Source organism: Euprymna scolopes, chromosome 5 (assembly GCF_053919585.1).
Source record: "Euprymna scolopes isolate OS-2025 chromosome 5, ASM5391958v1, whole genome shotgun sequence".
Lineage (NCBI taxonomy): Eukaryota > Metazoa > Mollusca > Cephalopoda > Sepiida > Sepiolidae > Euprymna > Euprymna scolopes.
In genome coordinates, this window is record NC_136486.1 from 176098398 (window position 1) to 176120574 (window position 22177).

Genomic DNA, 22177 nt, shown 5'->3' on the forward strand with positions numbered 1-22177 from the left:
AACTATCATCTAGGCTTCAGCCTCTGTCCCATCGACGAGATGTTGCATCCCTCTGCCTGTTCTACAAATACTTTAATGGTGAATGCTCTGACGAACTGCAAACACTTGTACCTCCCCGATGTAACTACCCCCGACAAACTCGACAAGCTACTAAGTCTCATCCCTTTACAGTAGAGATCCCTAGGTGCAAGAAAGCCTTTTACTCCAATAGTTTCTTCCCTAGAACTGCGGGTCTTTAGAACTCCCTTCCACGATTCTGCTTTCCCAACTGCACTGATATGTAGAAGTTCAAGTGTAATGTTAACAAACATCTTTCTACTCATCTCCCTTCATAATGACCCCGCTAATTAAGTCCCTGATAGTAGCCCCCTGCTTCAAAGTGGCACTGTGCCTTGTTTGGGGTGAAAATTGAATAAAAAAAAAAAATTTTTTTAATTAAAAAAATGGAAAATAAAAAATTAAAAAAATAGAAAATAAGGAATTAAAAAGTGTAAAATAAAGAATTAAAAAAATGTAAAATGGGTAAAATAGTGGCATGAACGGGATGCAAAAGGACAAAGTTCCTCATTTACTCCCAAGCATTACCGGGTATCCTTACTAGTATAAATGATACTTCTGGATTTACTGACCCACGGTTTCCACAAAGTTTCTTGAGTGTGTTTGTCTGCTGACAGGAATTACTTGAAGCGGATGATCGTGAAAAGTTAAACCACTACAAGAAAATTATAATGATAAACATGAAAATAGAATAAACAAAATCACAAACATGTATCTAACCCAACTCTAACTCATACTATAAAAATAAATTTCTTTTTATTTCTTCCAATTTATAAAAACGTAGCCTTCGTAGATTTGTATTAAAATACACAGTGCGTTCGTTGAAAATTGAGGAACATTTGGCTGAGATTTCCAGTTATTTCTGTCAACTGCTGAGCTACCCCAAGCCAAATGTGCGACAATCACAGGTTAGTAAATGCAGAAGGACCACATATAAAGTGCATTCGTTTTGTTAGATGTTATTTTAGTTATCGCTGGAGGGGGGAATGGGTCTTCATACCTTAACCAAGTGTAAGTGAAAATGTGGGATGAAATTTGACTTTTTTTAAAAAAACTTTTGACGACATTTACTCAGGATAAGTTGAGCTGACTCCTCTCATAGAACACACAGCATCTCAAATGAGTGCAGACCACAAACAATGGTCTGCATCAGCCGAGATAGTTATAGGCAGCCAGTCTCAGGGCAATGAACAAATAGACCTCACAACGAGAGGTAGGTTCAGTGTTGCCTTTAATCGTGCGTAACTACGTTTTCAACTGACTTCTCAGGCATCTTTGCCAATCTTGGAATGGTTCTGGAGCTATTGTTTCATAGGTGAACTCTCTTGTGTTGTGGCGTGCAGCATGGCCGAGACAACAAAGTCTCTTCTTTAAAAGCGCTTGGTTAAGGGGGGTGATCCTACATTCGAATCAAATTTGAAACTGCAAATTGTTATTGTTATCAATTACATATATGAACCCTTTTTTTTTTAAAGCAAAATTTGATATCTTTAATTTGTTTTTTTTTACTCACGTTCACCCAACAATCGCCACTTGGACATAAGGGGGTTACTATTTGGGACCATGCCTAGGAAAGATTAACAAGATGTTGGTTTACATTACATTTAAACTTCTGCATATCAGTACAGTCAGGAAAGCAGGTACCAGGAAGGGCATTCCATAGTCTAGCTGTTCAAGGGAAGAAATTATTAGAATAGAAAGCTTTCTGGCATTTAGGGACCTCAACAGTGGGGTGGGATTTTGTTGCTAAGCGGGTTTGTTGGAGATATGTATGTCGAGAGGGCACAAGTGACACGAGTTCATCAGAGCACATTCCATTAAAATATTTGTAAAACAGCCACAGAGATGCAATATTGCGGTGATGGGACAGGGGTTGGAGCTTAGTTGACAAAGTGGGACCTTTTAGACTGAAAACTCTTTTTTGGACCCTATCCAAGAGGGAGAGACTAGCGGTAGATGCACCAGCCCAGATGTGGCACTAATACTCCATGCATGAGCGATAGGTGGCCTTGTAGAGATACAGGATACTCTCAGGTGTGAGCAGTTTTCTAGCTTGATAAAGGGAACCCACCTTTTACTGTTTTTCAATTTTATTCTGAACATTCAACATATGATTCCCCGACTGTACTAACTTGCAGAAGTTTTAACGTAATGTGAACAAGCATCTCACTCCTCCATTCACCACAGTTTCTTGTTAGACACGATACAAAATCGTAGCCCCTTATGCTCCAAGTGGCAATATACATTGTGTGGGGTGAAAAAGAGTTAAAACAAAAATAATAGACATGATTCTCAAAGAAATATCCATACATTTTGATATAAAGTTCTCTAAAGACTTTTTGGCTTCTTAACTATAAGTTGATCAACTCTACATTAACGACAAAATGTCTGCAAATGGTCAATTAACTCACAAAGAATTTGAATCTAACAATTCTAAAGCGGTGATCATTTTCAGACGACCTAAACTCAAAGAAAACAAAAGAAGTTCTGGGATCAAAAAACTGAGTTAGAATGAAAGAAGAAAACGATTCTGATACATAGAAAAACAAATCTTCAACTTTTATAACAAATAAATTTAATTTATAATATCTATTCACATTTTAGGTCCACCCAAAAATTAAACGATTCTTCTATTTTTTAATTTTATTAGTAATTTGAAAATAAATATTAAAACATTTTAATATTAAGAATTAAAAAATAAAGTTTTAATATTTATAATTGAAAATATATGAAATAAACTTAATATTTATAATTGAAAATATATAAAATAAACTTAATATTTATAATTGAAAATATATAAAATAAACTTAATATTTATAATTGAAAATATATAAAATAAACTTAATATTTATAATTGAAAATATATGAAATAAACTTAATATTTATAATTGAAAATATATAAAATAAACTTAATATTTATAATTGAAAATATATAAAATAAACTTAATATTTATAATTGAAAATATATAAAATAAACTTAATATTTATAATTGAAAATATATAAAATAAACTTAATATTTATAATTGAAAATATGTATATAAAGGTTGAATACTTATAATTGAAATAATATATAAAAATATTTTAAATATTTATTATTAAGAAAATATAAGAATATTTCAATATTTATAATTAAAAAAAGCACAAAAATATTGTTCTAATATTTGTGATTGAAAATATAAAATCTAAAAAGTTTTAATATTATTGAAAAAAATATAAAAAAGAATTTTTAATATTTTTAATTGAAAAAATATATAAGAATATAGTTTTAATATTTATAATTAGAAAAATATAAAAATAAAGTTTTAATATTTATAATTAGAGTTTGGTTTGCAGTTAAGATTTAACTGAAACAGACTCTCCCTCTCATTTTCGGGTTTGGAACAGTTATAATTTTAACTAAATCTGGTAATCAAAAACTACTTAGGACTTTTACGTACTCATCGCTGATGGATCAAGAGCATGCTATCCCTGTGGATTAAATAAAGGATTCTGTTCAGATTCCTGAGTTTTCAGTGCTGTTTTTTTTCTAATAACAATCATAATCATCATGATAATCAGTTTAACATAGGTTTTAAATGATGAAGTGTTGGGCAGCTTTAAGAATCTATCTGGCCAGGTTTTTATTTATCCTTTTATTATTTGGCAAACCATTTCTTTATTTAGGCAAACCAGTTCTACCAGATATCCTAACGATCATCTCTGAACGGATACAACAAGACAGATGAAAAGACGATAGCTGTTGATATGCCCAAAGCCTTTGACAGGGTCTAACATGAAAATTTTCTCATGAAAATAAAATCATACGATAGTGTTGGACAAATATTTACTTATTTGATATAATATTTTTCTTAGTTAAAAGAAAATTTTAGGTTGTCTTTGATAGCCGAATATCCAAACAGTATAATATGTGTGTGTGTGTGCTCCAGGAGTCAATTCTTGAACGCTTATTATTTTGGATTTTCATAAATGACCACCTTATGAAATGTGTCTCAAAGGAGTATATTTGTTGATGCCACTACACTTTATAACAGACATGTGAGCAAAACGAGTGCACACATATCCAACAACGTCTCTGAATCTTTAGAAATCCGGTCTGTACTGGAATGGGGACATAAATAGATTGTAACATTCAATGCTACTAAGATGAAGCTCCTTTCCGTCAATAATTATAAGAAACCTTTGCAACCCCCAACTGCCATGGCCAACAGTATCCTACTTGAGAGTTCATCATTCAAACTTCTCGGCCTTATACTGATATTCATTAAGTAATACATTGAAAAAGAATGCCTTAATATTCAGAAAACTACTTGTTTTCCTCAAATTTGAATGTGATATTCATTTTCAGCAGACCTGAAAAACCTACAAAAGTCAAATAGTTTATATAACAAATAGGGTTCTTCTTTGTTATAACGAAATTTGAAAATCAAAATATTGAATTTCAAATGAAACCAATGGTATCTACTGAATTTTCATGTCACAGTAATGAACATATCCAAAAATTATGAAAAACGATAAGGTAGAAAATTAATTATTAATGAAAATAGTTTTTGAAGACAATTAGGAAAAATTGAGTTTTACAAAAATAAAAAAAAACAAAAACAACAAAAAAAAAACGGATACTTTGAAGCATAACAAAGGTAAATCTTTGTGGTGTCAGCATCAAAGAGGAATAATCAAAACTGATTTCAAAAACCTCAAATTGATGCATCGACGATGAGGAAGAGTAGGAGAAGTGTTCCTTTTCTTATAAAAGACTGCCTTGAAGCAGTCAAAGTACTGAGCAGTTTACTGACGATAAGGACGACTGACGATATGTCACGACAGATAAAAGCCCACAGTGTACTAATTCTGTAATGCTAAGTGGCATTACACTTTATTCAGAAATATGCCAATCATTGTGGAATTAGAAACCTGCATTATTCAGCTGGAGTTGGGTCCTTTTCAATGGGATAACCTCGGCCAAGATGGAGTGTGGTTGACTGCTTTAACTGAAAAAATATTACGAAGACCTGAGATTTTTGGATCAAGCCTTTCGACAGTCAGAGCCCAGCCCCTACACGGAATCTGCCTTTTAGTACTCATGGAGAGTTTCTTCCACTTTTGTTTTTAAATAACTGCAGATACAAATCACGGAACATACCTTTAATGAACAGGAAATGGCGGCCTATCGCATGAGTTTCAGGAACTTTTTAACTAGGTTTTTTTTTTTTTTTTTTTTTTACAAGGGTGTCACCACTTATCAAGGCCCAGAGGCCACTCGAGGATAAGGTTTGAGAACTATGTGGTCGGCATAGCCAAACATACAGAGAGGTCAAACTTGTTAAAGTGTTCCCTCTTGTGCGGAGCTGTGAGACTAATATAGCATCTAAGTTGTACGAATACCAATTATCAGTGCATCATGTCTACATTAAAGAAGGGGTATTTGGACTGAGACAAAATCATTGACCAAATATTTCAGGATATCCTTGATTATTACCTGAAAAAGGATGCATCCTTTTTGAAAGTGAGAACTTTGCTTCCAGGGCGACGTTGCTGTTGGAGGGACTGAAAAACAATTCAGGTAGAGCTAGTTTCATGCCAAAGATTCTCTTCAGAAAATTTCCCCAAGAACTGAAGGGAGAGATAAAAGGTGGGTACTGCTGTTGTCTTCCATATTAGGACTCACTGGTAAAGCAATCAAGAGATTAGAAATAAGGGGTAGTACTTCTGTTGCACCCATGTCCACCATAAGCCGGAGTACATCTCAAAAATCTGTTTGGAGGACTGCAGCGACTACTTCCTTTCATGTGGATGCGAAAAATTCAACTTCTTCATGTACTTTGGCACCCATCTTATTGGTTACTGTCTCCTGTTGAACGAGGACTGTGTCAATTAATTGCTAATTAAACACTGGTAGTGGTTAGTCGGTCATATTTATCAGTGGATGAACTGAGAGGCTTGTGTTCGATTAAGACCATTGGCATCAATTGTCAACTTAAAATGTTGACCTTTCTTGGTGAGTGTCACTGGGGTTTCAAAGAGGTAGTCCTGGGAATTGACTTGGGTTCCAGGAAAAACTAACATCTCCTGCCTTGGCATCCGATGTATGAATTTGTTGGTTCGATTGCTTAACTTTGAGTTTTTGTTGCATGCTTTTACAGATGCAAACTGCTCTTTGGCTAGTCGGACTTGATACAGATACAGCCCTTAATTGGATTAAACTTGATTCAACACTTCAATTCATTGAAGCTGGTCTCCTGTTTTAAGGGTTGGGCCTTTTCAGTCTCACCTGGGTTGGTTCCGTTCGGAGCATTACTCCTTTTTTCCAGAGTATATACCTCATTTATGTTTCATTCTGGAAGCCCAATTGCCGTGCCTCAATCCCTTTGCAGAATGCTTTCCCAACAATGCTGTACAAAGAGACTTAGAACAGAAGTTTTCCTTGGAAACTCTGGATTTACCCAACCAAGATGCATTTTCCGATTACAATCAGGAACAGATGGAGTGCTTTCAGGAAACTGTAGAGATACAGGATGGAAGCTATTATGTGGAACTTCCCTGGCATCATGATTAGCCAGAGTCCCCTCTAACCACACAATTTCTTTGCATGTTTTGGTCTGGATGGTGGCAAACTTGACTAAAAGATTATATATATATAGGTTTTCCTCATTCTTCCGTTTGCCAACCGTTACCACTCTGGTGTTTAAGTTTATAGCCACCCGATTCAATCGACAATGGGAGCTCGGTAAACCCTAGCGGAGTTGAGGCAGTATGGTTACTGGGTCCCACAAGGAAGACAGGTTGTGAATACGGTTCTGGCTACTTGTGCCAAATGTAAGCAATATGATTCAACACTGGTAACACTGAATGTTCCTGCTTCCCTGCTGCCACCCTGTACCAATTTCAGGGTCCTTTATCCACACACTGGGATCAATTTCACTGGGTGAGTGATGAGAAATGAGATACAAAAATGTACTTGCTCCTATTCACGTGCCTGAACATCAACGCAATACATGGTTCCAGATATGAGCGTGCCTTCTTTCTTTCAAGCTCTACCTAATATGGTGTTCCCGAAACTCTATAGCTATAATGCAAAAATATTTATAGCAAGTGGAAAGCTTTTCAGTCATCTTGCTCTTCTTAAAGAGTAGCGGGGAGTACTTGGCGCTGTTCGGGTGGAGGATATTGGCACAAGGATGAAACGATGTTAAGAATGGCTTCAACGTGGTTAAAATAAAAAAAGATAGAGAGCGAGGTGGGTAATTATTTTTCCATGCTAACCATTAAGCCAAAGAGAATATTGAATTCAATGAGTTGGTAATTAACTTTTGCCCAGGTGGAGGATAATGGCACAAGGACGAAATAAAAAAAATGAAAACAAAGATAGAGACGTTGAAGAAACGATGTCCATTTGCGAATCTCAGATATTATGATCTTCCAAGTATAGGAAAACTTCTTGGGGAATTTAACTGACAGCGGAATCCCGATCTGAAAAGCCTTTCGTGGACATACACAAACGTTAGCGCCCATTTTGCCTTTTATATATATAAACTAGCGGGAGTGCCCAGGTGTTTGTAGGTGTGTGTTCAGCAAAAAAAAGAAAAATGATAACAGGCAGGCAGGCTTGAACCTGTGACGCTACGGCGGAAAAGAAAGTGAAAGAAAACCTGGCATCTTACCACTACGCCATGATACAACCGAAACTGTAAAGTGTTCAAATTTAGCGATGTCAACCATTATGCCATAGCGGATAGCAAAATGAATGAGTTGGTAATTAAGTTAAGAATCATGCACTTAAATCTGGCTGTAGGCCAGGTAATTGTTCCTTGTTGGGGAACTCTGGCAGTGTCCAAATGAATAGCAATTGTCTGATATGAAGGGTTCCTCCTACATTGATCAAAGCTAATCGCCTTCAAGATGTCCCGGCCAGTTTCGCTTTTATACGAAAAACACAAACAAACACTGGAAACCAGGGATCAGGAGATATTACAATCTAGGAAGTATAAGGTAACTTCTCCATAAACGTAATTGATGAAAAAAGCTTTTCGCGGACATACATTGCGCCCATTTTGTCTTTTATATAATAGACTAGCGGGGGTGCCCGGCGTTGCCCAGGTGTTTGCAGGTGTAAAAGAAAAAAAAAGTTTGGGTAGGAAGGTAGGCCTGAACCTGAAGTCTTGAGGTGAATAGACTGATAACTTACCACGGCGTTAGAAGAGCAGAGAAGTGATAATGGTTGAAATTAAATATTTAAAAATGCAGGTGGTTAAACGCACATCAACATGTGGTTTTCTAGGTCAAACATCATGCCATAGAGAAATTAAATCATAAATGTCACTCAAATAAAAGATATAGACGCCCTCGTTTCGCAAATTGGAGATATTACAATCTAGAAAGTATATAAAAAGTTGTAAGAATTAGTGACTCTCCCAAAAAAAGCCTTTGCCGGACATACAAAAAAAAATCCCAGAACGCCCACTTCCCCCGAAAAAAGCCTTTGCCGGACATACAAAAAAAAATTCCAGAACGCCCCCTTCCCCCGAAAAAAGCCTTTGCCGGACATACAAAAAAAAATCCCAGAATGCCCCCTTCCCCCGAAAAAAGCCTTTGCCGGACATACAAAAAAAAATCCCAGAATGCCCCCTACCCCCGAAAAAAGCCTTTGCCGGACATACAAAAAAAATGCACACACACAAACACACACACGTTTTTGCTTTTATATAATAAACTAGTAGGTGTGACCGGCATTGCGCGGGTGTTTGTAGGTGTAAAAAAAAAAAAGTGGTAGTAGGCAGGCAGGCTCAAACCTGTGACGCAAAGGCGGAAAAGAAAGTTAAAGAAAACCTGACATCTTACTCCTATGCTATGACACGACCAGAAGTGTAAAGCATTCAAATTTAGCGATGTCAACCATTACGCCATAGTGGATAGTGAAATGACTGGCCTACAGCCAGTCAAGCGTTCAGCTTTCTGCCGTACTAGTTTTCCCACAATGTTGGGGAAAACTAGCTCCCTCCAACTCTGGCAATGCCTTAATGAAAAGCAATTGTCTGATATGAAGGGTTCCCCCACATTAATCAAAACTAAGTGTCTTTCTGGACGTCTCTGATGCCTTTGCTTTGATTAGTTTTGCTTCATTTATACAAAAAAAGACAAACAAAAACCGGGAACCAGGGATTTTTTAAAAGTTGATTAAAATAAATATAGAGACGATGTCCGTTCACAAATCTGAGATGTTATAATCTAGGGAGTATAAGGAAACTTCTCCAAAATAGTAACGTTGTCGATGAAAAAAGCCTTTCGTGGATATACACAAATGCGCTCACCCATTTTGCCTTTTATATAATAGACTAGTGGGGTTGCCCGGCGTTGCCCGGGTGTTTGGGGAAAAAAAGTGGTAGTAGGCAGAATTATGGTATAAGGAATATCTTTTTTGACAAGCTTCTGAGCTTGACCTTTACTCCTGATCTTAAATGGAACATGTACATCAAATCTGTTATCAAGGCCGCTGGAAAAATGGTGGGATCCTTCTATCGATCCAGTAGATATCTCACTGCTGATGCAATTCTCTATCTATATAAGAGCCAGGTATGTCCAAGGATGGAATACTGTTGCCACATCTGGGCAGGAACTGCTAGAAAGAACTTGTCCTACCTTGATAGAATTCAAAATAGACTTTGTAGCCTTGTAGGAGATGTCCTTTTCTCTTCGCTGCAACCTCTATCTTACAGAAGAGATGTTGCGTGTTTGTCTCTGCTTTATCGTTATTTTCATGGAAAGTGTTCAACTGAGCTTCAATCTATGGTACCCCCTCACCAAACTTTCACAAGAAACACTCGTCTAGCTGAAAACACTATCAATAATTCCCTCCACTCGTTATCTGTGCCTAAACCTAAACGTAGATTCCATGAACAAAGCTTCTTTCTTAGAACTGCATGCCTGTGGAACTGTCTTCTGTTTTCCTGCTTTCCAGCTGACTACAATATGGTTGTCTTCAAGTTCAACATAAACAAGTTCTTGATGAGCCGTTCCACTTGTTAATAAATTTACCGAATTTCCATTACTAACGATTACTATATTGTCCAATTGACTACTGTACACTCTTAATCCTTATCCTCGAGTGGTCTCTGGGCCTTGATAAGTGGTTATGCCTATGTAAAAAAAAAAAATATCTTCTGGAGCTAGGAAAATTAAATTCCTGGACAATCCCCAACTCTGGACAAGAAATCATCTCCAGATGGATGATATAGTTCTGATTAAGAGTTCCGTGAAACTTAGACCATTTTGGGTTTTAGGAACCATTATCGAACTGATCCCGGGCAATGATGGTGTCAGCGCAGCACATGTTCAGAAGAGTGATGCAGCTGAGAAGGTACATTCTCTTAAACATCTGTATCCCTTGGAACATTCTTGGGTTTCTGATGGCCGTCCTGTTGCGGCGAAATGAGAGGAATCTTCGGGTTAACCCCCTATTGCTGAGGAGCGTGTCTGGTTGTGTTTCTTATGCAACTCTCCGCAGCCAAACCAGACCATAATTGGCTGTGATTCATGCAACAAATGGTACCATTTCTGATGTGTTGGCATCGACTCAGAATCTCCAAGCAGATAAAAATGGTATTGCCCGGAATGTCCCATCCAGAAAAATACGTTAGCATAGATCCAGTTTACTTCCTGCACAGTTTATATCTGGACTACATATACTATACAACTAATGAGATATTGTAGGAGTAGTTTTCTGATCAAATATTAATGTGTTTTGTTGTAATTAGTTTCTTTTAGTTTTTTTCTTTTTTGTCAGGAGTGTGTAAAAAAAAGATTACTTAGGTTGGTTAGAACATCAAGGGGAACAATCCAAACTGATTACAAAAATAAAAACGAATATATCGAATAGGAGGAAGGGTGTGAGGTATGTTCCTTTTGTCATAAAAACACTTGGATCAGTCAAAGCGCTGAACAATTTACTGGCGAGAGGTTATTGCAACCCTCAGTTCTTGTCTCCTTTTTCTACAACTTCTTTGCGGAACAGACAGCACAACCCTTGTTAACAGTTGCTCTCTGATTCCCTACTTTCTTACTTGACCCCAGTGGGAAGAGGGGGTCGCAAGGGGCATTCCTTTGCAACCCCTGAAGTGGTGCTAATGCGCTTATTGATCCACGCTATTTTTTAATAGCATTTTAAAGTTTCATTAAAGTTTTGATATATGTCTATATGAAATTGTAACGTTAAAGTACAAAATAGGTACAAAACACCCTCCCCTCCTCATGTTAAGAATGACCGTCTAAGTAATAATGTTATTATTTCAGCACGGATCCATAAGTGCACTAGTACCTTTGAAGTTTATGCGATAACTTCGGTAATCCCCTTTCACCGTCGGAATAAGTTTTTTCAACATTTTTTATGAAAACTGAAAATCTTTGGCTAATTTAACAAAACTTCATTTTCACTAATTGTCTTTGAAAGCTATTTTCATTAATAATTAATTTTCTATCTTATCGTTTTTCGTAATTTTTGGATATTTTCATTACTGCGACATAAGTGGATATCATTGGTTTTACTTGAAATTCAATACTTTGAATTTTCGTTCTAATAACGAAAAAGAACCAAAATTAGCTTTTTTTTGTTGTTTTTTTTTAATAATTTTTTATTACAAATACTCCACTGAATGTTTATTTGTTGGGTGAAAGAATAGTTTTTTAAAAAATGGCTTTCTAAATAATAAAATTATTATATAAAAAGCCATTCTCAACGTAGGGAAAGAGGAGGGGCTTTCGCGTTATCGGAGAGGAAGATAATCATTAATCCAAAGAGACGGGGCCATAGCAGAAACCGGAAAAAAAAAAAAAAAAAGCAGACAATTTTGACTATAAACTCTTTTTTTAAAACCACATTTTGGTGCAAAAAATATTTTAAAATTAGGATTATGCCAATCGTTATAGCATGTCTAGCGAAAACAAAATCAACCGTGAAAAAAAATGGCTGATATAAACAAACTTAGAAAAAGCAGACGACTTTTTGCCAAAATACACATAAGAAATTTAGGTGCAAGTGCACTTATTGATCCGTGCTGAAATAATAACGTGATTATTTAAAAAGCCGTTCTTAACATGGGGAGGGGGAGGGTGTTTTGTAACTATCCTATGCTTTAACCTTACAATTGAATAAAAAAAACATATCATAAAACTTTAATTAAACTTGGAAATACGATTTAAAAAATAGCACGGATCAGTAAGTGCACTAGCACCGAAATTTGTAACATGATGTTGTTGTTCCTATACTTGTACAGAATAACAAACTAAAAATTAACAGATTAAAATCGAGTATCGACACGTGGAATGAATCAGTTATAAAAAGTGACTTGAGTTTGAAAAAGGGCTGGACAAATTCTGGAAAAATAATGATCAGAAATATAATTATAAGGCACGCATCCAAGCACACGCACCCACATCGTCAACCATCAAAGTAGAGATGACAGTGACGGACGAAGGTGTTGAGCCGGAGTCACAGGCTGAGCCTCTTCCGGGACGTCATCTGTAAGTATCTGTGAAAACAAAACACCTCCACTAACCCTAAGTCTGGCTGGCAACGCCCTTAGGTTGTGAATCTCTGTAAGTACGGCAATAATTTGGTGCGCTCGCTACTCTGCACAAGTATCTACTTTACACGATTGTAATCACCCATACGTGATCAAAGGCAAAGAAAGACATTATTATATCGCAAAATAAATAATTAAATAAATAAAAAAAAATTTAAAAAATTACAGAATTTGAACCCAAACGTTGTTTTTGTAAGACGAACTTAAATTTTAATTCACCCAAAGTCAACCAAGCTCCAACCTCTGCCCCATCGCCGTTATTTTACAAGTATTTTAATGAAATCTGCTGTAATGAACTCATAGCACTTGTGCTGTTGCTGTGCGTGCTCCCTCGACGTTTATGCTCCCGGCTAACCAGACAAGCAACAAAATCCCCCCTTCACTGTTGAGATGCCTGAAGGCCTTCTACTCTAATAGTTTCTTCCCTTCTAGTGCTAAATTTTGGGATTCCTTTCCTGGCTGTACTAACCTGTAGAAGTTTAAATGTAATTTGAACAGACATCTCGCCGCTCAACTCCCAACAATCCCAAATAGTAGCCTCTTACGTTCCAAGTCCCAATATACCTTGTTGGGAGTGAGAAATAAAAAAAGGCGGTTTGGTTTGGTTCAAATTCTGTAGAAGTATTTAAAAAAAGAAAAAGAAAGCTATTTCTGTTTTTGGTTTATTTATATCGGCCGTCTCAGTCGGGTCGTGGGATTTGTCAAACAATTATATTATCTCATGATGTCAATTTGACAGAAAGGAATGCTTTTAAAAACATTGAATAAATAAAAATAAAATAAAAAAGACTTACGTTTCTTTTTACGAACTAACTACAAAGCAAAACTAAAAACATCAAAATACATCGAGGTTTCCCAGCTCTCCGTTGTTAGAGATTTATGAAAAAAAAATCCTTAAACCCAGCTGATCAAAGAAAACAAATTTGAGTGGTTTTATTTTTTTTCTTCGTGACTTGTTGATATTATTGTTAAGCACGTGTTTATGGAATGCAACTTATTTTCCTCCTTTCAAATAAGAGCGCTATTTGGCGCCGTCTACTGTTTCCGGAAGTACTTCCGGTTTATTTGATGTATATATGTATATATATATATATATATATATATATATATATATATATATATATATATAATAAAAACTGTAACAAAACAACAACAACAACAACAACAACAACATCACCAACAACAAGAAGGAAGGTGGAATCATTTCATTGGTTGATAATGACGTCAAACTTCAAACGTTAGAAAATGACCTCATCGATATTTCTCTTACTGTACTTTCTTCGCACCTTGAACTTGAAAAGTATAAAATTGATTGACGATCTACTTGGATTACAGTTTAAATAAAATTCTTATACGTACTCTTAGAATTGAAACGAATTAAAACACACACACCCGCGTGCACGCGCACGCACACACACACACACACACACACACACACACACATACACAACACTAAAAGTTACCTGTCACGAAACGAAAATATCATATTCCCAAAATTACGTAAATTGATCAAGTAATTTTAGTAAAGAAAATCATTTTAAAGCGACTAATGTAAAATCGGTGACATTACAATACCGATCTCGCAAGTCTGACTTATTGTATCCTATTTTCAAGATGGCGACGCGAGATAGTCCCATTTTGCTTACTCATAAAATTTTTATTGGTAAAAAATAAATCTACTTGATCAATTTACATCCTTTTTGGAATATGACATCTTCGTTCCGTAACGAGTAAGTACATCATAAAGACTTTCCTGTATTTTCTGTAGCTTTCCTTTCTTTTTAATTAGGTTGAATTCTACTTAGATCCCCTTTCTTTTTTTTTTTTTTTAAATAAATATGAGCTTTTGAAGAGAAATACTAAAGAAAATTATGAAAGAACTTTTGCATTTTTTTTTTTTTCGCAACAAAAGTGAATAAATGTCGGTGCTTCTATACCATTGAGACGAAATTTCGGAAATCGTAATATGGTATCTATGTATTCCTCGTATTTTTAAGATGATTATATAAAAAAATTATGAAAATCGATAAGGTAGAAAATCATTTATTAAAATAAAAATAAAAAATAGAATTTGATGAAAACGATCGAATGACACAGGAGAGTTAAAAGGGGAGGTAATTTCCGTTTTGATTTAAACAAGATGGCGGCAATGTTTCACCTGTTAACATGATTAAAGTTTTTTTGTTTAATAATTCAGGAATATTCAGGTAATTTCGACTGCATAATTTGGAAGCTAAGACTGTAACTTCTTAAAATTCACAAAAAAAAAAAAAAGGGATGAAAACAAAAAGTCAATAATCTCAAATATAAAAATGAAAAATCATACGAAATAATTTAATGACTTGGTTGACCCTATGTAAACAAATCTTGTTAGCAAATAGTTAAAAAAAAAAAAATCACACCATAACTCTTCAAAATTTATGAAGAATTTGGAAACCTTTAAACTATCGACTAGAAAGTCGTCATTTAAACTGGTTTTAACATCTCTGGCAAATCCTCATATAAGATGAAACGTTTTCGAAATTATTTGGTTCAATTAATATTTTAGTGACCAAAAGATATTGTAATAATATAACACTTTTTTTTTTACATAGCTTATCAAGGCCCAAAGGCCACTCAAGGTTATTGAGTTTGACAGGTAGACTGTAAAACATTGAGGAAATCAATGACGATGGTTTGAACTGGTCAGAAATTGATTATTTTACGAGGATGGCTAAACATTAGAATTTATTTACATTGGATTCGATATATATATATATATATATATATATATATATATATATATATATATATATATATATATATATATATATATATATATATTACAGAAATCGACCCAGACAAAGCATGAAGTCACTTGATGTAAAAAGCTAGAAAAAAATACTACTTCAAGGTCAGAAACTTGCCAACGATAAGGATTAGAGGAATAAATTCAAACCCAAAATACAGCAAAAAAGAACCATCGCTGATGGAATGTGAGGACTAAAGGAAAAAATAAGGAAAGCTAGAGTTAAGAGGCTGCTGAAAGTAAACCCAACGTCCATTTTCTGATCGCCTAATGTTATAGTAAGCGAAGAAACAGCCCAATCGTACTGTGTTCCACAAATAGGCAGTTCTAGGAAAGAAAGTTTGCTTGTGGGAGAAGGGAGATTCATATTTTTATAAGCGAACATATATATATATATCAATAAAATAATGAAATAAAAAAATATGCAGTGTTTACCTGGTATAAGCACTGGTAAACTTCAATCTAATATAAATACATGTATTTTTTTTTTTTTTTTTTTTTTTTTTTACAAAGGCGTCACCACATTATTTATATATAAATAATTTAATCCCAACCGAATAAAAAAGCTCAATACGCAATAGAAAGTAGAACTTATTATTAGAGAAAGAAAATTAAAACTGTAAGTTGAAATTTACAATCAAATTTATTGTTCGACTGAATACTCCAAAAAACAATTAGCAAAGTCCTTATTCCACAGAGTTTCAAAGAATGCTATTCTTGCTATTCTTCTCATCAGAGGACAGAAAGAAATCAGCAAATTATATTTGTACCAATGCTAGAACTTGCTGGTTAAGGCATTAAGTGAAACCACAATTCATTATAGTCATACATTGCAAAGATGTACATGCCCTTTAAAAAAAAACGACTGAAAAAAAGCGGGAAATGTAAAAAATTATAAAAAAATAAATTTCAAGGGTTTAGATGCAAAATTGGTGGAAGAGTTTAGTAGAGTCTGCCAAGGTCAACTTTTTCAACTTTGACCTCTTGGCAGCCAAATTTTCGCCGAAATACTGATTAAAAAGCTTGCCGCATGTCTGAATACCCTTTATGTAAAATTTCAAATGTTTAGACCCAAAATTTGCTGAATAGTTTGCTAGAGACCGTAAAGATCATATCGTTTGAACTTTGACCCCTTGGCAGCCAAATTTTCGGCCCAAAATAGCTTGCCCTATATCTGAATACACTTTATGCAAATTTTCAAATGTTTAAACCAAAAATTGGCTGAGAGGTCAAATTTTTTAAAACTTTGACCCCAATTTTGGCCCCTCAACATTTATTGTTTTGGGCTAAAATCAACTTAAAAAGTTTGATCCATATCTAAGGAACCTACATCTAAAATTTCAAGTGTTTAGACCATAAAATTGGTGGAGGAGTTTGGTAGAGTTTTCAAAGGTCAAATTAAGTTAAGCTTTGACCCCTTGACAGCCAAATATTTGTCCGAAAACGAATTAAAAAGAGTTTCCCAAATCTCAATACCGCTTATGTTAAAATCTCAATACCCCTTATGTAAAAATCTCAATAACGCTTATGTCAAAAATCTTATGTCAAAATCTCAATACCCCTTATGTCAAATCTCGAGTTTTGACAGAGTAATTTTGTAGGGAAATGTACACACACAGACAGAAACACACACAGACAATTTCACTTATATATATATATATATATATATATATATATATATATATATATATATATATATATATATATATATATATATATTAAATTGTAATTCAATGAATTTAAAAAAACTCTCATTGAAATGAAATGAAGTGGTTGAGTTTCATATCAAAGAATTTTTATTATTCTAAGCAAGACAAAGAATGTTTTAGAAAATTAATCTCCTTAACCTATAGGGTTTCGATGTCTACCATCTCATCAGAGGAGAGAAAATATTAGCAAATAGTTATAAAGTTTGCTGCCAGTAATATTTTATAAACCTACAATCTCACGTTTACATAACCACTGATTTTTAAATAAAAACTATTCCGAAGTATATATATATATATATATATATATATATATATATATATATATATATATAAAAGAGTAGTGTCCGTGTGCGTGTGTCTGTGTGTACAACTTCCCTGCAGCACACACCACTAGATCATGACTAAACCTGGCATGATGATGGTCCCCCACCTAGAGATGAAGCATACCATTTTCCAAGGTGAAGGTCATAGTGTATGTATATATACTCTTCTACAGCCCACACCACTGAACCGATCATGGCCAAACCTGACATGATTATGGTCTCCGATCTAGGGATGGTGCACAGCATTTTTCAAGGTCAAGGCCAAAACTTCAGGCCACATTTGGTGCGGCTCTTCATAAACTCCTTCACCTAGGCGCCAGCCAACATTTTCGTGAATTTGAATCAGATCATCCTCCGCCACCCCCATCTCCTTAACCAATCTTACTGCAAGGGTTCCCGAAAAGTGGGTACCCAAGCATACAGCAAAGTCTTTCCTACACCGATGAAGACTGAAGGATCGGTCGAAAATTATGTACTTGTAAAAAAAGTTTTAAAAAATTTTTTTCATAATATTATTTTGTATTCCTGCACGTCACCAATTGAAAACGAATAAAGAAAAATTATAAGCTTTTATACTTTTCCATTTATATATATATATATATATATATATATATATATATATATATATATATATATATATATATACACACACATACTGAAAGTTTTTATTGCGGTTGTCACAAAATATCAAGACACAAACATGCATATATATCATTCACACAAGGTAGTGTTTGAATATATGTTTAACTGTTAGTTTTACTCATTTAGAACAGCTTTGAACCTTCACTGCTCATTCATTTTTGGACCAAATTATAAACAATTTTTACAGTTCATAGGTGACCTTCTCAGCTATATTTTGAAATAAAAATTTTTCACTTTTCATTTATTAAAACAAAAGTTATAACAAAATTACTGGTGTTAAAAAGTCCTCAGAATTAGTAAGGAATGTGAGAGACGGTTTCTTCTGATTGGCTGTTGGTTACCATAGCAACTTTTTCATCGTCGACACATTCATAAATCATTGCAAGAATGTCGCTTACATGCCATCTTATTTGTGTGATATATAGAGAGTTAACAAAAGTGATGCTCTTTGCCGTGCTAGGGCTGATAATATTTTGCTTACGACGTCACTTGTTAATTCAGTTTCTCTTCTTTTTTTTTGTATTCCTTCTTTCTGTTTATTTACTTAATTACGTCTTTTATTTGATTTTTTTATTTAATCAATTTAAGAAGTTGGTAATAATTTTTTTTATGGATTGTTAACAATGTGTATGATATTGAACACAAAAAGAAAATATTATTTCAACGCAAAGCCTGGAAAAATCATGGATTATATAGAAAAATGTGAGCATGAAAAGTATGAAGGTTAAGATTAGAAAAGTAAAAGGATTAGTTGTTAAAACTGGAAAAGAAAAAAAAAACAAGATATTCTGGTCAAAAATATAATAAATTTATATATATACTAGCAGAAGTACCCGTCGTTGACTGGGTTCAAAAACAGCCTACAGAAAATGGACTGTAATTGATGAAAGTATGATAGGTTATGAAAAGGAGGGGCTTGTAAAGAGATAGGTTTTGATACTCAAAAATTTTACCCCAAGCAAAATATGATGAAAGTAAAGATACTTTTCACGAAAATATATTTTTTTTTTATTTTTCTTTTTTTAATAGAATGGAGTTCATCCGAGCACTTGCCATGAAAATAACGATAAAGCAGAGACAAACTCGCAACATCTCTTTTGTGAGAAAGAGGTTGTAGGGAAGAGAAAAGGACATCCCCTACGAGGCTACGAAGTCTATTTTGAACTCTTTGTGTGGCTTGATGTGAATCACATATCCAGCTTTGGGTAGTAGAAAGCACCCTCATTTCATACTTCCAGCCAGCTTTACGAGCATCTAATTTCTTCACAGACCTTTTATGAGCATTTCTCTTAAGCTGAGCCTATTACAAGTTGTTCGTCTCTCATACCTTGCGACCCTCCAAGACAATTCTTTGCCACTCACTTCTTTTCTCAATTATTTCTTCCCATCTTTTTTTTTTTAATTTTTTTTTTTTTTATTACATTTTCACCCCAAACAAGGCACATTGCCACTTTGGTGTAGGGGGCTAGTATCAGGGGCAGCAACTACTGGGGCACTATGTTGGGGTTTGGGCAGCAAGATGTCAGTTCACGTTGCACTTGAACTTCTGCATGTCAGTACAGTTAGGGAAGCAGGAACCTGGAATGGAATTCCAGAGTCTAGCGGTTCTGGGGAAGAAACTATTGGAGTAGAAAGATCTTTTACATCTAGGGATCTCTACTGTGTGGGGGTGGGATTTAACTGCCTGTCGAGTTTGTCGAGGGTGTCTACATCGTGGGGGCACAAGTGTCTGCAGTTCGTCAGAGCATTCACCATTAAAATACTTGTAGAACAGGCAGAGGGATGCAACGTTTCGTCGATGGGACAGAGGCTGAAGCTTAGATGCCAGTTCAGGCCCTATCAGATTGGCGACTCTTTTTTTAACCTTGTCTAGGAGCGAGAGACTAGTAGCAGATGCACCAGCCCAAATGTGACAACAATACTCCATACATGGGCGAATGGTGGCCTTATAGAGGTACAGGATACTTTCAGATGTCAGTAGTTTTCTAGCACGGTAGAGAGAGCCTACCTTTTTCGCAGCGGCCCTGGAAATGTTTTCAATATAATTGTTCTAACTCATGTTTCCTGTGAACGTTAGGCCAAGCAGTTTGAAAGATGTACTCTCAGACAGGGAGTCACTGGCCATTGCTATTGGTGGCAGAGAAGGTTTCTTGTAATTATTGAAGGAAACCAGTTTAGTCTTGGCAGCATGTAATGTGACCATCCATTTTTGTCCCCATTCCACTACAGATTGGAGGTCATCCTCTAGTGTTTTTGCCATTTCTTTAGAAATGTGTTCATTTGTTTTCCTGTCATGCCTGTTATAGAGTGTAGTGTCATCAGCATATATACTCATCTCAGAGGCAGTTTTGTCGGGGAGGTCATTAATAAATATTAGGAACAATAGAGGTCCAAGGATAGACCCCTGGGGCACTCCCGCATTTATATCATATTGTTTGGATGTACGACCGTCGAGGACAACCTGGACTTTTCTTTTATCTAAGAAGGATTTAATTATGTTAAGTATTCTACCAGTGATACCGTATGATTTAATTTTCCTGAGGAGACCCTTGTGCCATACCCTGTCAAAAGCCTTAGATATATCTAGAGCTACCACTCTGCCCTCCCATCGCTTTGTCCAGTGAATGGTATATACGTTCAGAGATTACAGTGAGGATGTCAGCTGTGGAACGGGCTTGTCTAAATCCATATTGATGGTCAGTCAGAAGTCTCAACATTTATGTCCAGCTTTTCCAGATTGTTTTTCACGCAATCCTTGAATTTTTCCTTGGCTTGTTCTGTAAACGCTTGCCAGCTGCACTCACTGTAAAACAGCTGCTTTGATAATCTGCAATCATCCATATGGACAACGTGTCAGCCAGCGCATCTGATTGCTGGTTATCATGCTTCTAATACTTGGAGAATCTGCTCTCTGAAGGACAGCAGTGTCTGGTGTTATTGATTGCTATTTTATGTTCAGGCTGTATTTATTTGCTTCCCCACGAGAGCAAATTAGGCATGAGGCCGTTTTTTAATGTGGAGAGGGGGGGAGCGAAAAGGGAACCAGCTCCTGAGAGGTAGGAAATGAGAGCTGGATAGTGAGAGCCTCTTGTTATATAGGGTTGTCCCTACATGGACCAGAAGCCCATTGCCACAAGAACAATCGTCTTTGATTGAAGCATCTGCTGGAACAGATACTACACTTTGATCTTTGCCCAAAGGCTAATCCCTCAGTGAAGAAGGTGGGAAGGAGCCCTGATGAAATTTGGTATTTCAGTTGGTGTTGATAAATGGTCCATATTTCTGATGAGTACAATAGGGTGGTTAGCACACATGTCCGATAAACTGCTATTTTGGTTTGAAAAGTAACACCTCTGTCACACCATAGCCGCTTCTCTAACTTGCCAAAAGCAACAAAAACCTTCTGGATGCAAACATGTATCTCAGAACCCAGCGAACAATCCTACCAAGGTAAAAAAATGTGTCGACACCTAATCTGGTGCCATCAATATAAATGTTAGGTTCTCAGTACAGAACACCCATTGGTGGAGTAAACATTGTGGGAAAAATAGAAACGGACATACAAACAGCCTACCTGTAAAGTGCCTATGTATCTGCCTGTCATGCGCGTTGAACAGGAAAAAGAGAAACCAAGATGGCATCTGCGATATTTAACTGAAACGGTCTCATGTGATCTCGTGAGATTCACGTGGGTGAATGTAATATAAAGCAGGTCTCTTGGAGAAGTGGGGAAGTTTTTCGCCATACAGACGGTTACTCAGTGCATTGGAACGAGTGAAGGAGGTTCCAGTTCTACAAGCTATTTTCGGCATGACGTTAGGATTTGATCTTAAGCTGATTCTACTGTTTGATGGCAGCAACGCTGAGCAGTCAGTACAGGAATGGGTGGAAAAGGCAGAATTGACATGCCAGCTCAGTGGTGTGAAGCGTCTGGAATGCGTGGTCCCAATGCGCCTTGCTGGGGGCGCATATGCTGTATGCCAGCAGCTAATGGACGAAAAGAAGGCAGATTTCACCTGCATCAAAAATGCCCTCTACACAGCGTCTGCACTAGATCTGGTTGCTGCATAGAAGGAGTTTATGGC

At 35.7% G+C, this 22177-nt stretch overlaps 1 protein-coding gene across 4 annotated transcripts in view; it reads right to left on the minus strand.

Moving 5' to 3' along the window:
• LOC145277047 (uncharacterized) overlaps positions 1-13671 on the minus strand; it is a 580935-nt gene extending 567264 nt beyond the window's left edge. For 2 of the 4 annotated variants that reach the window (XM_080128690.1, XM_080128687.1), the window contains exon 1: positions 13425-13671. The gene's annotated coding sequence lies outside the window, so the exon portion shown is untranslated. Of the gene's footprint in view, positions 1-598; positions 713-13424 lie in introns of all 4 variants that reach the window. The other 2 variants (XM_080128688.1, XM_080128689.1) reach the window with 2 other exon arrangements.
• Between the last annotated feature and the right edge of the window lie 8506 nt (positions 13672-22177).